Source organism: Ailuropoda melanoleuca, chromosome 5 (assembly GCF_002007445.2).
Source record: "Ailuropoda melanoleuca isolate Jingjing chromosome 5, ASM200744v2, whole genome shotgun sequence".
In the NCBI taxonomy this organism is placed as follows: Eukaryota; Metazoa; Chordata; class Mammalia; order Carnivora; family Ursidae; genus Ailuropoda; species Ailuropoda melanoleuca.
Window position 1 is genome coordinate 32,507,915 of NC_048222.1, and position 11,825 is coordinate 32,519,739.

At 41.8% G+C, this 11,825-nt stretch overlaps 1 protein-coding gene across 1 annotated transcript in view; it reads left to right on the forward strand.

The window, feature by feature from the left end:
• The first annotated feature begins 384 nt into the window (after positions 1–384).
• The window catches only part of ZFAND3 (zinc finger AN1-type containing 3), a 324,856-nt gene continuing 313,415 nt past the window's right edge, over positions 385–11,825 (forward strand). The window contains exon 1 of the mRNA XM_034660145.1: positions 385–432. The gene's annotated coding sequence lies outside the window, so the exon portion shown is untranslated. The remainder of the gene's footprint in view (positions 433–11,825) is intronic.

The following is an 11,825-nucleotide window of genomic DNA, read 5'->3' on the forward strand; positions in this document are numbered from 1 at the left end:
AACAAAGTGGCACGCCCGGATCCCAGCTGATCAGCTGCTGGGCTTTGGCGGTGGCTCCCCCGGGCGAGACCATTGTGACTCCTTGGGAGGGGTGCGTGAGGAGGGGAGGGGGCGGAGCGGCCATTGTCCGGTCAGCGCAGCCTCCGGGGGAGGGGAGAGTGACGGAGCGAGGGGGGCCCGGAGCTTCACAGCGGCCGCTGCTACACCAGAGCCGGCAGGGGCCTCGGGTCCTTCCCAGTGCCGCCGCACGGGACATCGCTCTGGCTGCGAGCGGCGGTGGGAGCTGCCGAGGGCGCCGGGTCTTCCCTCCTCCCCCTCGCTCCTCGGTTCACCCGTACGCCCCTCCTCCTCAGCTCCCCTCCCTCTCCTCTCCGCGCNGAGCGCAGCAAAGCGCCCAGCCTGCCGCCTCGCCTGTCCCTGCGGCTTCTGGGGGTAAGTGTCCGGCCGGGTGGGGGTGGGGTCGAGGGCTGGGGGCGCGGGCTCGGGGGCTGCCCGGGCAGGCCTCGGGGCCGCGGGAGGCCGGAACCCTGGGGGTTGGGCCCTAGCCGGGCCTACTGGGAGGGGGCAGGGGCCGCGTCTCGGGGAGGGGCACTGGGTGGGGAGCTGGAGGTGGGCAGAGAAGGCCCTGCTCTGGGTGCACTGCCACCCTCTGGGACTCTCCTACCTGAGGTTTGGGTCAGCGGGGGCCGCCTGGGGCACGGGTGAGGGGGGCAGGGCAGCAGGGAGGGATGAGGGGGCGGTGTTGGCACCTCCCCGTGGAGCTGGGGTGTCCCTTTCCCTTGGCATGTGGAGGCCAACCCTCCCTCCCAGCCTTGGTATGAGTTGGTGCCCAGGCACCAGGAGGGTATTTCCTCTGACTTTTTCACCACCCCCCCTTCCCTGTCCCCCAGAGATTTGCATCATCACTTCCTAAATTATATCCCCGTGCCCTATTTGCTTTTAGGAAGCTGTTCACACGTCACCCCTTTTTAAAAATCCAGCCCGGAATCCAGGCTAGGGTAAAGTTGTAAGACTGTGGAGGTCTCACCTTTATTTAAAACACTTTTCAGAAGATCTGTAAAATTTCCTTGTCTAAAAAATAAAACTCAAGTCAGCCTGGCTTGGGAACGTGAGAGCCAGTTTGCTCAATTGGCTCAAATTCCCCCCCCCTTTTTTTAATGATAAAAATATTCACATTGGCCAGCCTGCATTATTACTTGGTCATCCTGTGTTAGAGTGAAAAAAAATATGAGGTGGAAAATCAACTTTTCCCCATATAGTTAGATTTTAAATTCTCCTTGTAATGCTTGGAGTTTCATGAATTACCGTCCCTCTTACCTAACAGGTGCCTCCATTCTACCTTAATTCTAATTGTATTGTAAGGAAACCAGAGACTTTGAAGGACTTTTGTGATTGAGCCCTTTTTCTTTTCTTTCCTCCTCCTTCCTGTTCTTCTTTTTAAAAAAATTTCCTAAGGCCTGGTATATTTCAAGGTGCATAGAGGCAGTAAGGAAATGATTATTTTTGATGAGAACATCTTGGGAAGATGTACTTAAGTATTTTATTTTTGCTACCTCCCAGATGTTAGGAATGGTTGAGGTACAGATTAAGTCTGATTTTGGGGAGTGCAGAGAAAGATTAAAAAGTAGATCTTAATGTAGTTTTCTGTGAAATTTGTTAAATTCAAAGGTCGCGACAAAGAAATAGATTCTCATTTTCTCCTCTTTATCCCTTTTCTTAAAAAATTCCTGGTGGAAAGATGTTAGTCAAAAATAAGTTATGGTATTACCGAAAGTTTTGAAGATGTGAAAATATTTTAGGTTTTATAGTCTTCCTAATAATTGGGTTGTCTCCTAAGCGCTTTCACAGGCAATCTAATTCCCACAGAGTCTTAGGAGGTAGAACTATTATCTCTTTATAGATGAGGAAGTTGAGGCTTAAGAGGGTGGATAACTTGCCCCTTGCTTACAGGGAGTTTAGGGCGGAGCTGGTGAGCTCTTCAGAGTGCTTAGTACCATCACATTTATGACATCAGTCTGTGCTGCCCTGGAAAAATCTGGTGTCACAAGCCTCTGATTGTAACTCGTAAGAAGACATGTGGCTCAAAGAAAGTAGCTGCCAATGGCGACTAATGCCCAGGATGTATCAGAGGCTTATTTCCTGGCAACATGTTTATGTCCTTGGGACCATTACCATGAGTGGAACTACAGCAAGACGTAGAAGCTAAGGAAATGGAATAGCCTTTGACTTTTAGTCAGCAGAGTTTTGAATAATGCCAAAAAAGTTTGATAGTTGCAGGGAGGAATAGTTAAACTGATATCATACCTGACCTATAAGCAATCAGTCCTGCTTTTTTGGTACTTTCAATTTGGCCCTTCTTATGAACTGCAGTTTGCCTAACAGGAGTTGTGAGTACAAAACTGGTATTTTTATGTTGGAAAGCGTTCTTTTTTAATGTGTAATGCTTTAGACTTTTCTAAAGGAGTTTGTAGGTAGCTGTGTAGTTTGCATTTTATAGCAAGGTGTAATGATATTGCTGCCTAGTTTCATCATAACTGGCTTTGAATATATGCCCCTTATTGTGTGGGTCACATTCATACTATGTTCATTAAGTAAACTTGAATATATTCAAGAAATAATTGTCTCTGATACAATGATGGACAAGGGGGCACTGGCCCCATCCTCTGGGGGCAGAGGGCATAGAGAAGTAAAGGGACAGAATAAAGTGTGTTTAGGATTCGTATAGGGTGTGATGGGAGGGGCACTTACCCTAATGGAGGTGGAAGTAGAGGGAGGTAACCAGGAGGAAGTGACACCAGCCTACGCCTGCAGGAAGGGTAGGAGAGAATGGAAATAGAAGAGTTCATTTCAGGCAGAGGGAATAGCATGGGTGAAAGCCTGGATGTGAGAGACAGCACTCCACATTTGAGGAGCCAAAAATTCATTGGGGTTGATTGGTAGTTTGTGAGGGGGGATTCACTAGAGATGGTGAGAGCAGTTGGTGATGCAGGATTCTCTATAGGTAATGCCTAGATCTTTGGACTTTTATCTTGAGTTCTCTAAGGAACTATGGAAGAACCTTGAGCAGGCAGTGATGTGATTTTCTTTAATTTGAAAGATTGGATGATGTTGAGAGTGGCCTGGGTGTGTGGGTATGATTGTGTGTACGAATGTGATGTTTTTATGTTCATGGGGTGTTGCCAAAGGTACAGAAGTCTTGTCAGGAGGAGTAACCCAGAGTAGGGATGATCGTGTGTCGTAGCCAGGGAGAATGGAGAGAAGTAGGTGGCTGTGAAAGCCATTCAGGAGGTATCTTTTGGCTTTTCCTTTGATGAAAATGAAGGTGAGTGTGTTACCAGAACTTTAGTCAGCATTGCATTCTGTGGAATCCGTAAATCTATAAAGTCAGCTAGCCATGGCCCACACCCAGCCCTTTGCAGAGGAGCCTCTCAGAATGTTCTGGCACCAGTAGACTAAAGGGAGTTCCTTAGGATTGCTCTTCTCTGTAGTGACTTAGGCTGCTGGACTTGCTCTTCAGTCAGGACACCAGTCAGTGGGGCTTGGTTAGTTAGATAGGCGAGCTGTGAGGTCTTGCTTGTGGGAATGCAATTAGAAAGTGGAATGACAAGAGGAGCATACAGTACAAGTGTGTTGAGTGCTTCAACAAGTCTAGTTTCTACTTTTCCTCCTCTCAGTTTATATTGTGTAATTGTGTGCAGGTAATTAAGTTATTTTATAGAGAGCATCTCTCTGCTGGGAAACACAGCTGCTTTGGAAACTGTTGAAGATTTACATCTCTTTGTAAAAGTTGGAAGATGTTAGCATGGTGTATACCATGCTTTTAGAGTTAATGATCATAAATAGTTCTTTCTCTGAGATACGCACTTAAAACTTTTAGTGAAATGTGAGTGTTTTCTTGGCTCATTTTTAGGCATTCCGTAATCATGCGAAAAACATGCTAGTTTGTAAATCAAATCTGAAGTGAGATAGTATTTTTTTTAGTTGAAATGTACTCATACACAAAAGCACTTTTAAACTACACAGCAGTGTTATTAGTTGAAGCTACATTTTAATACATTTTAAATTGTTTAGACATTTAAAAGGTACTGACACATGTAAATTCTTAGGTATTTTTAAAAGTTGTTGAAAAAGACAATATTCTAAAAAAAGAGAGGAAGAAGACTAAAACACTAATATACTGAGTATATTGCAGGATAAGAAAAAAGGATAATTGGGGAAAGATGGACTTTTTTTCTTTAATTTTACTTATTAAATGTAAAAACCCATTTGTTGATATTTTGCTTTTACAGTTGGAGACAATCTCTATTGTAATATCATATGAAAATTTGGGAAGTACTATTTCTTTCATAAATAATTTTAAAGTATAGTATACATAAATTATTCAGTCTCATGTTTAGGGAATAATGGAGTATTTAAATATGGAATTTATTTGGTAAACCATTCATTGTTTTTGATAAAAAGTAAGCTCTTAATCATGTCATAAAATAAATATTATATGGCTACATTTTCTTTAGGGAAATAGATGTCAGTATTTTTTGTGATCTGTTGAAGCGTTTTATTCACCAACTAGATCTGCTAGGTAATGATGTATTTTAAATAAAATGGGGTTAGGCAGATCAAGTGTCATCTCACAAACTGTATTCCATTCCTGAAGAGGTTACTAGTGGACAGTTAATTGAAAATATAAGATGATTTGTTTTATTCCATTTTACTTTTGGGAATCAGAAGGTATTAACTAGTTAGCTTAAATAGAATCTCTGTTTTTTTCTTTTTTCTCCCTCTGAGCCCAGGCCTTGAGAATTGATGTAGAACTCTGTTTCTGTCACTTTGTGAGTCATCTGGCGAGTGTGCTTAGCTCTGAACGGTGTGAGGCCCTGGATTCTTCAGTCTCAGTCTTCCAATTAGAACATGTTGCCACACTTCAACCAGCTTAACCTGGGCTTTCAAGTTCACGTGAACACAGCATGAATTAGTAGTTAATCAGTGGAATGTTTATTTCAGTGATGTCACTAATTATCCCTTGATTATAAAGCCCCCTTAAACATTCCCTTAAAAACAAAACAGATCATTTGTGCAGTTTTACTTTGCATCGTTGAGTATTGTGCACACCTGAAGATGTGACATGATACAATGAAATACTCACTGTCCGTACACTTATCTACTTGCCCTGTTGTCCTGATTACATTTGGATATTCAGAAAACATGTGTCCCTTTGATGTGATGGAACACAGGGAGATAATTTTTTTTTTTTTGAAGAAAACATGGTCTTTGTTTACACTGGTTTGAGGCAACAGCTTTTTAAAGTTAGATCCAGTTAACATGTAGGAAATACAGATCTATTGGTATTATCCTTTTCTTCCATTTACTCTCCTCCCGCCTGAAAAAGAGAACTCAATACTTCAAGTCATACTGAAAAGTTTTGACTAAAAATCTCTTCTTAATCCTTAATGGTATTAAAGTTAACATTAGTTCTCATAGACTAACCTTTTCCTAGGTAGAAAAATCAGAGGGCTAAGAATCTTTTTTTAAAAGATTTACTTATTTTAGGGAGAGGGAGAGAGAGAGCAAGAGCGAGTGCATGCACGACAGCTCAAGCATGAGCCCGAGCACGAGCGGGAGGGGCAGAGGGAGAAGGAGAAAATTTCAAGTAGACTGTGCTGAGCGAGGAGACCGATGTAGGGCCCTATCTCATGACCCTGAGATTCCGGACTGGAGCCGAAACCAAGAGAGGACACTTGCTTAACTGACTGTAACACCCAAGTGCCCCAGGCTAAGAATCTTTTGAAATGAATAAAGTCCTTAAAAAAAGAACCCAGCATGTTAAATACTATTTACTGAGAACAGAGTACTAAGACTGTGAGAACTAATATAATTTGGATTTTTTTAGATCATAAAGAGGTTGTGTGTGTGCAGACTGATACAAAGTTTCAGAATCCTATAATCATCAGAGATACTGAGGTTAAAAATTCCTTTTTTTCTTTTTGAAGAGAGGTAAAGTTTGGTATGTCAACAAAGCCATGTGCAGGAAGTGACTGGTCACAACCCAATACTTGTATAATTTTAGTGAGGTACTTGAAAAATCGTCCAGATTCATTCAGGCTTGTTGGGTGTGTGGGACTTTTATCAGAGCAGTGTGTAGAAGAGGGGCTTTGTCCCAACTGGGTGGATGACACTCATAGCTCAGTTCTGCTAGGGTCTTTGAGAAACAGGTTGATCCTGCTCTGGGCTGGGTCACTCTATAACAGGATTAGGTTGCCAGATGAGATATTTTAGACATAAAGAAGAAACTTAATGTATGTGTTAAATGTAGAAGAGAGGTTAAGCAACTTTGTTTTAAAAAACAAAACCTAAGAACATATTCTAGAATTGTGCTGGGCATTATAGTAGTCACTAGCTACATAGAGCAACTTATAATTCGTAAAATATTCAGTTTTTTAGTTATACTAGCTACATTTTAAGTACTCACAGCTCAGTAGCTACCCTATTGGGGAACACAGATCCAGAACACTTCATCCTCCCAGAAAGTTCTTTTGGACAGTGCTCTTCTAGAACATTGACCTGATAGACAACCAGGATTTTCAAGCCTATTTTTTTCTCTCTCCAGTTTTGTTGAGATATAATTGACAGTCAAGCCTGTTTTCTTCTGAGTCCTTCAGACCCCCATTTTCTTGTCTTTTGAAAATGAGGGAGTTGTCTAATTTAGCTCTAAGTTCCTTTCCAACGCTAGCATTTTATTTCCATTGGGGGAAGCAATGCTATTGTTAATTCAGATTACTGGGAAGTGTTCCTTTGATCAGTTTTGGGAATTAAAATGTCAGTACAAGTTAGTCCATAATTTGAACATTTTTTTTTCATGTTAGCTTTTGAGTCAATCATCTTTGCTCTTAACGCTCTTAAACTGGCAACCTCAGAATACAGGGAGGTGTTAGACTAATAGAGAATCAGTTTTTTTTTCTTTTTAGTGAGAGACTTTTTGAAAGTATTCACCTTTGGACTATGACTTTTGTGGAGGAATAATATTTGTTTTTACAAATGTAAATCTGATACGGCAGCTTTTGAGATGTGATTGGGGATAAGTGCATTGGATTTTCTGGTAAATTCACGTTCCCATGTACAGAAGAAGGTGGATTGTATTGAAATATCCAGCAGCAGTGGGCAAAACCACTGTGAGGGAATGGTACAAGTTGAATGAAAATGCCATGTCATCCTTGACACCAGGGGACAGAGCTGCAAACAGTGCTGGATATCTGGAGTTGTGGCTGCATCTGTTGAACAGAGGAAGGAAGAATGCAGTAGGAAGAAGGTGCTGTACTAGCTAGTTGCATCTATTCATTCAACTGTACCAGATGTCCTGTATCGTAGCCAGGTGTGATTAGGGCAGAAGAATGTCCTGGCAGCTTGCTATCACCCTGGCTGTGGGTGGTTGGTGGGAGGGATGGGAGCAGACTACACCACAGCATTTTGTGTTTCTAATTTGCAGACAGGCTCTGTTTAGCCTCACTGATGCCTCATTAATGACCTGGCAAAGAGTGAGGTTGGCGATGTACTTGGGACCTTTTGGGGAGTGCCTTTTCTCATTTCTTTCTGCTGAAGTGGAATGCTGCGGGGTAACAGCTGTTGATGTCTTATGTATTTCTTGGACTCTTTCTTGCACTGGTAAGTTGAAGTGCATTTATATAAAATAATGACACTCTCAGCCACACTTCCTGGAAGGAGAAGTATTCTGACCATTCTGAAGTATCCCATAGTCAGGTTCTTGTGGCAGGCAATTTATTTTCTCTCGCATGCTTATGTTGGTAGAATTTCTGAACACAGTGTGAGGTTCTGTAGTTTATGCTACCTAGTTGGAAGAGTGGGGGCAGGAATTTGGAGAACATAGATTGGGTGGAGAGCTTTCCTGAAAATGTCTGTGCTTTCAAAGTCTGCCTATTTCAGGTCATCGTTTTTCAATTTTCAACCCTTTCTAGGGTGCCTTATATGAACAGGTGTGGTGGCAAGTTACTGCCCAAAGGAATTTTTTTTTAATGTAATGAATGAAATACAAAATAGATTAAATAATACAATCATTTTAAAAGTGTCCAGAAGTATATTAACTAGCAAAAAATAATAAGAAATAAACTGGAGGTGGGAGAAGGTATGCTATATTTCAGTGTGAGTTGTTTTTCGATTTATGGTTTCTAGGTTTTTGTGCTTGGGAAAGCATGGATGGTATTATTCGTTTTCTTCAGTTGCCACTGAAATCCAGAAAACCAGGTTTTTCAAGTCTATGTGTGTTTGTATGCACACGAAGTATGAAACTTTGCATGTGTATTTAAAATCTTCAAAGTATATGACTTTACATGGTTTTATGTAGTTTGTCCTTTTTAATATAACACAAAGCTGTGCTACTCCCTTTAAAAATAAAGGAGTGTTCTTGATGTCTCTCTGTAGAAATGTTTATGTAGTGGAACTTTTATTTTTTGTTGATTGGGGGCACATGTTCATATAATCTTTGAGGCCTGTATTCCCTGTTTCTGTGAATAGGTCAGTGTTAATTAGCTCTCCTTGTCATTCATGTCACCCCTCCCCTCTTTGCCCCACTGCCGGAGAGAGGTGCTCAAATCATGCATTTTATTTGTAAGGCTAATCTTTCTCTTCAGTGCATATTGGGTGGGATCTAATCAATGAACAGTTGAGGTGACTTAAATGATAAAGATATAATCTTGAGTTAAAGTATGGCAATTGCATGGTATATACTTGGGTCTCTTTAGGGATTTATAATCTCAGTATCAGTATGGATTAGTTTAGAAAATGGTAGCCCCAGTAGAACCTGTTCTGTGGAAGTATATGTCCCTAAAGACTCCATTTTCTTACCCTTAGTTTTAAACTGTCTAGTGACTAGGTAGGTATTCTGATTTCTTAGTTGAAAGCCCCCTAGGTTTACCTGAATATTTTTACTACTTGCATTGTATGTTGTTTTGGTTGGAGTTAGGGACTAGGAAGAATGGACTGTGTTGGTTTTGTGTTTAAATTTGGGGTGCAAAAAAGTCACTGGACAGGTCTGTATCAACTAGATTTGGGGGTGAGTTGGAAGAGGAAGGATAGAGATGGTGGTCAAGGGAAGGAGACTGGAGTGTGAGGGGATGAAGATGGGGAAATCTGGATGGAAGGGGAGTGGTGGTAATTAGGAATGAGGATGCTTTGTGGTCACCACTTTCTAATCAAAATATGAAAGGTAAGGGCTAGAGAAACTAATGTGAACAGGTGTGGGCAGAATTAAGGAAAACATGCAGTCTTCCCTTGAAGTGCAGGGTGTGAGTCCCCTGGGGTCTTGTAGGGAAGTGCTAAAGATCATAGAATAGGAGCTGTGGTGCACATTCCAAGCTAAAATGTAGTGGAAATGCAGCAGCTTTCAGCAAATTGGTGTTCCATCTGTTAGAACACCCCTCTTTCTTTTTCTAAGCTCAGTGACACCTTTTCAGCCAGTTAAAGGATGGTGCTTCATGGTGTCTCTTTGTAGCAGGCTGTGGAGACTCCATCTACCTTCTTTCCCTTATTGGTATTGCCACAACCAACTCCATTCCATGAGATGGATTTTTCTTCTCCCTTCTCAATCCCTGAGTCTGATGGAGAGTTCAACAGTTTCACCCATTTTTACTTGGTGTTCACTAGCTTTACTTGCTGTTCTTGGAAAAACAACTCTCAAAAGCCCTTCTCTTTTGAAAGATTTTGCAACTAATACATATGGGGGAGGTTACATTAAATGTTAAAGAATTTAAGAGTAGTGCTGCCTGGGGAGTGAGACCTTTCTCATTTGCTGAGTGGCTAATGAAAGATCCCCTCTCATCCAATCCAGGCTCTTTCCAAGGGCATGCTGATCTCTTATCTCCAGAAAACCGAGTTCATCGACTAGGCATGGGCTTTGGCATCGGAATCCTGAGTTTAAAACCTGACTTTGAAACTTTATGCTTGACTTTGGGTAGTTTACCTCTCTGCCTGTTTATCTTTAAAATAAAAAAAGAAAAAGAATATCTTAGAGTTGCTTTGAGGTTTAGTGAGCTCTAATGCCTGTCAAGCCTTTGGCACAGTGCCTGACCATGGTTATTACATTTATTAAAGGCTAACTTTCCAGCCTTGAAGAAAGGAACATTGGTGGTAGATTAATAGATGCAGAACTGTCTTACCTCAATTGGGCAATTTGCACAAATGGCAGTCTCCAGATCAGTGCCACCTAGTTCATTGATGAGGTTTCTGACCAGCCTTCGTCCAGTTTGGCTTTTTCCAAGGCCAGTCTCTTGCTCAATAAGCATTTGTTGAGTACTCTGTTGTTTTCTTGAGCTCTGGCTTCTGCCCTAGGAAAGCCTACGGTCTAGAAGGGGAGGCAGACCAATAAACTGACCAAACACCATGAGGAAAGTGCTTCGGGGAATCATCACAGAGTGATGTGAGCACTGACAGGACATCTTACTGAGATTGGGAGTGGAGGATGGCCAGGAGGGCTTGTCTGAGGAGGTGGTGCTTAAGCTGGGTATAAAAGGCAGGGGGAACAGCTGTTGCAAAGGCAGAGAGGAGTGAGAAGGCATGACGAATTCAGAAAATTACAGATAACAGCTCAGTATGTTAGTAGCAGTGTATGGCAGGAGGCAAGATGGAGCTGAGGAGATGAGCAGGGGTCAGTTATGAGCATACCTTGCCATGCTGTTGAATTTAGATTTTATCCTGGAAGCATTTGGGACCATTTAAGGATTTTAAGGATGGTTGACAGGTATGTCATCCTGGAAGCAGTGTGGAGGAGAATTGGAGACTATAAGCATGGAAGCAGAGTCTAATTAGAAATTTAAACCTTTTTGGACCACGGATCCCTTTGATAATGTGATGAAGATCATGGACCTTTTCTCAGGAATAATGCATAAAATAAAACACCTACGATTATGAAGGAAATCACTTATATCTAAATATACTTCTGTAGACTGGGGTCTGTGGACCCGAGGTAAAGGAACTCTTGAGTGAATGCTCTAGTAGGAAAGCAAAGAATGAATTTAGGCTGAAGTCTGGGTATTTTAGTCCATTCAGGCTGTTATAACAAAATACCACAGACTGGGTGGCTTATAAACAGTAAAAATTTATTTCTCATAGTTCTGGAGGCTGGAAATCCAAGATCAAGGCACAGGCAGAGTCCTCGAGTCTGGTGAGAGTCTGCTTCCTCATTGATGATGCTGTGTTCTCAGTGTAACTACATGAGGTGGATTTCTCCAGCCTCTTTCATAAGGGCACTAATCCTGTTCATGAGGGCAGTGCCCTCATGGTCTACTCAACTCCAGACACCGTCACATTGGACACTTAGGATTCAGTGTGTGAAATTTGGGGGAACACAGACATTTCAGTCTGTACCACTGAGTCAGCGAGGTCTGAAGAGAGGGCTTGACTGTAAGAGCAGAGACAGATTGGATGGGGGATGGGAAGGTGGAAAGGAGAAGAGAGACAGCAAGATTTCTGACATGTGCCACTGGGTGAAAGATGGTGTCAGTCATATGCGGTGGGTATAGAAGTTCTACTTAGAAGCTGGCTAGGTTTTGAAAGGTGGTTTGTGAATGCATTTATTCCTAAATTGAAAGTGAAATTGTGGATACAATGATTAATGCCAGTTGTCAGTGATATGCAGAGTTGTATTTGGTAGAAAAAAGTTTATACTTTGGAATTTTCTTAAGTTGAAGTGATTCTGTCTGGAAGATGAGTGACTTGTGGGGAAGAGAAGATTAGTTTTAGACAGATTGAAAATACGTTTTGGTGAATTAGATGGCATGTCAATGTACTTTTATTGTACCCTTTTTTATTTTTTTATTTTT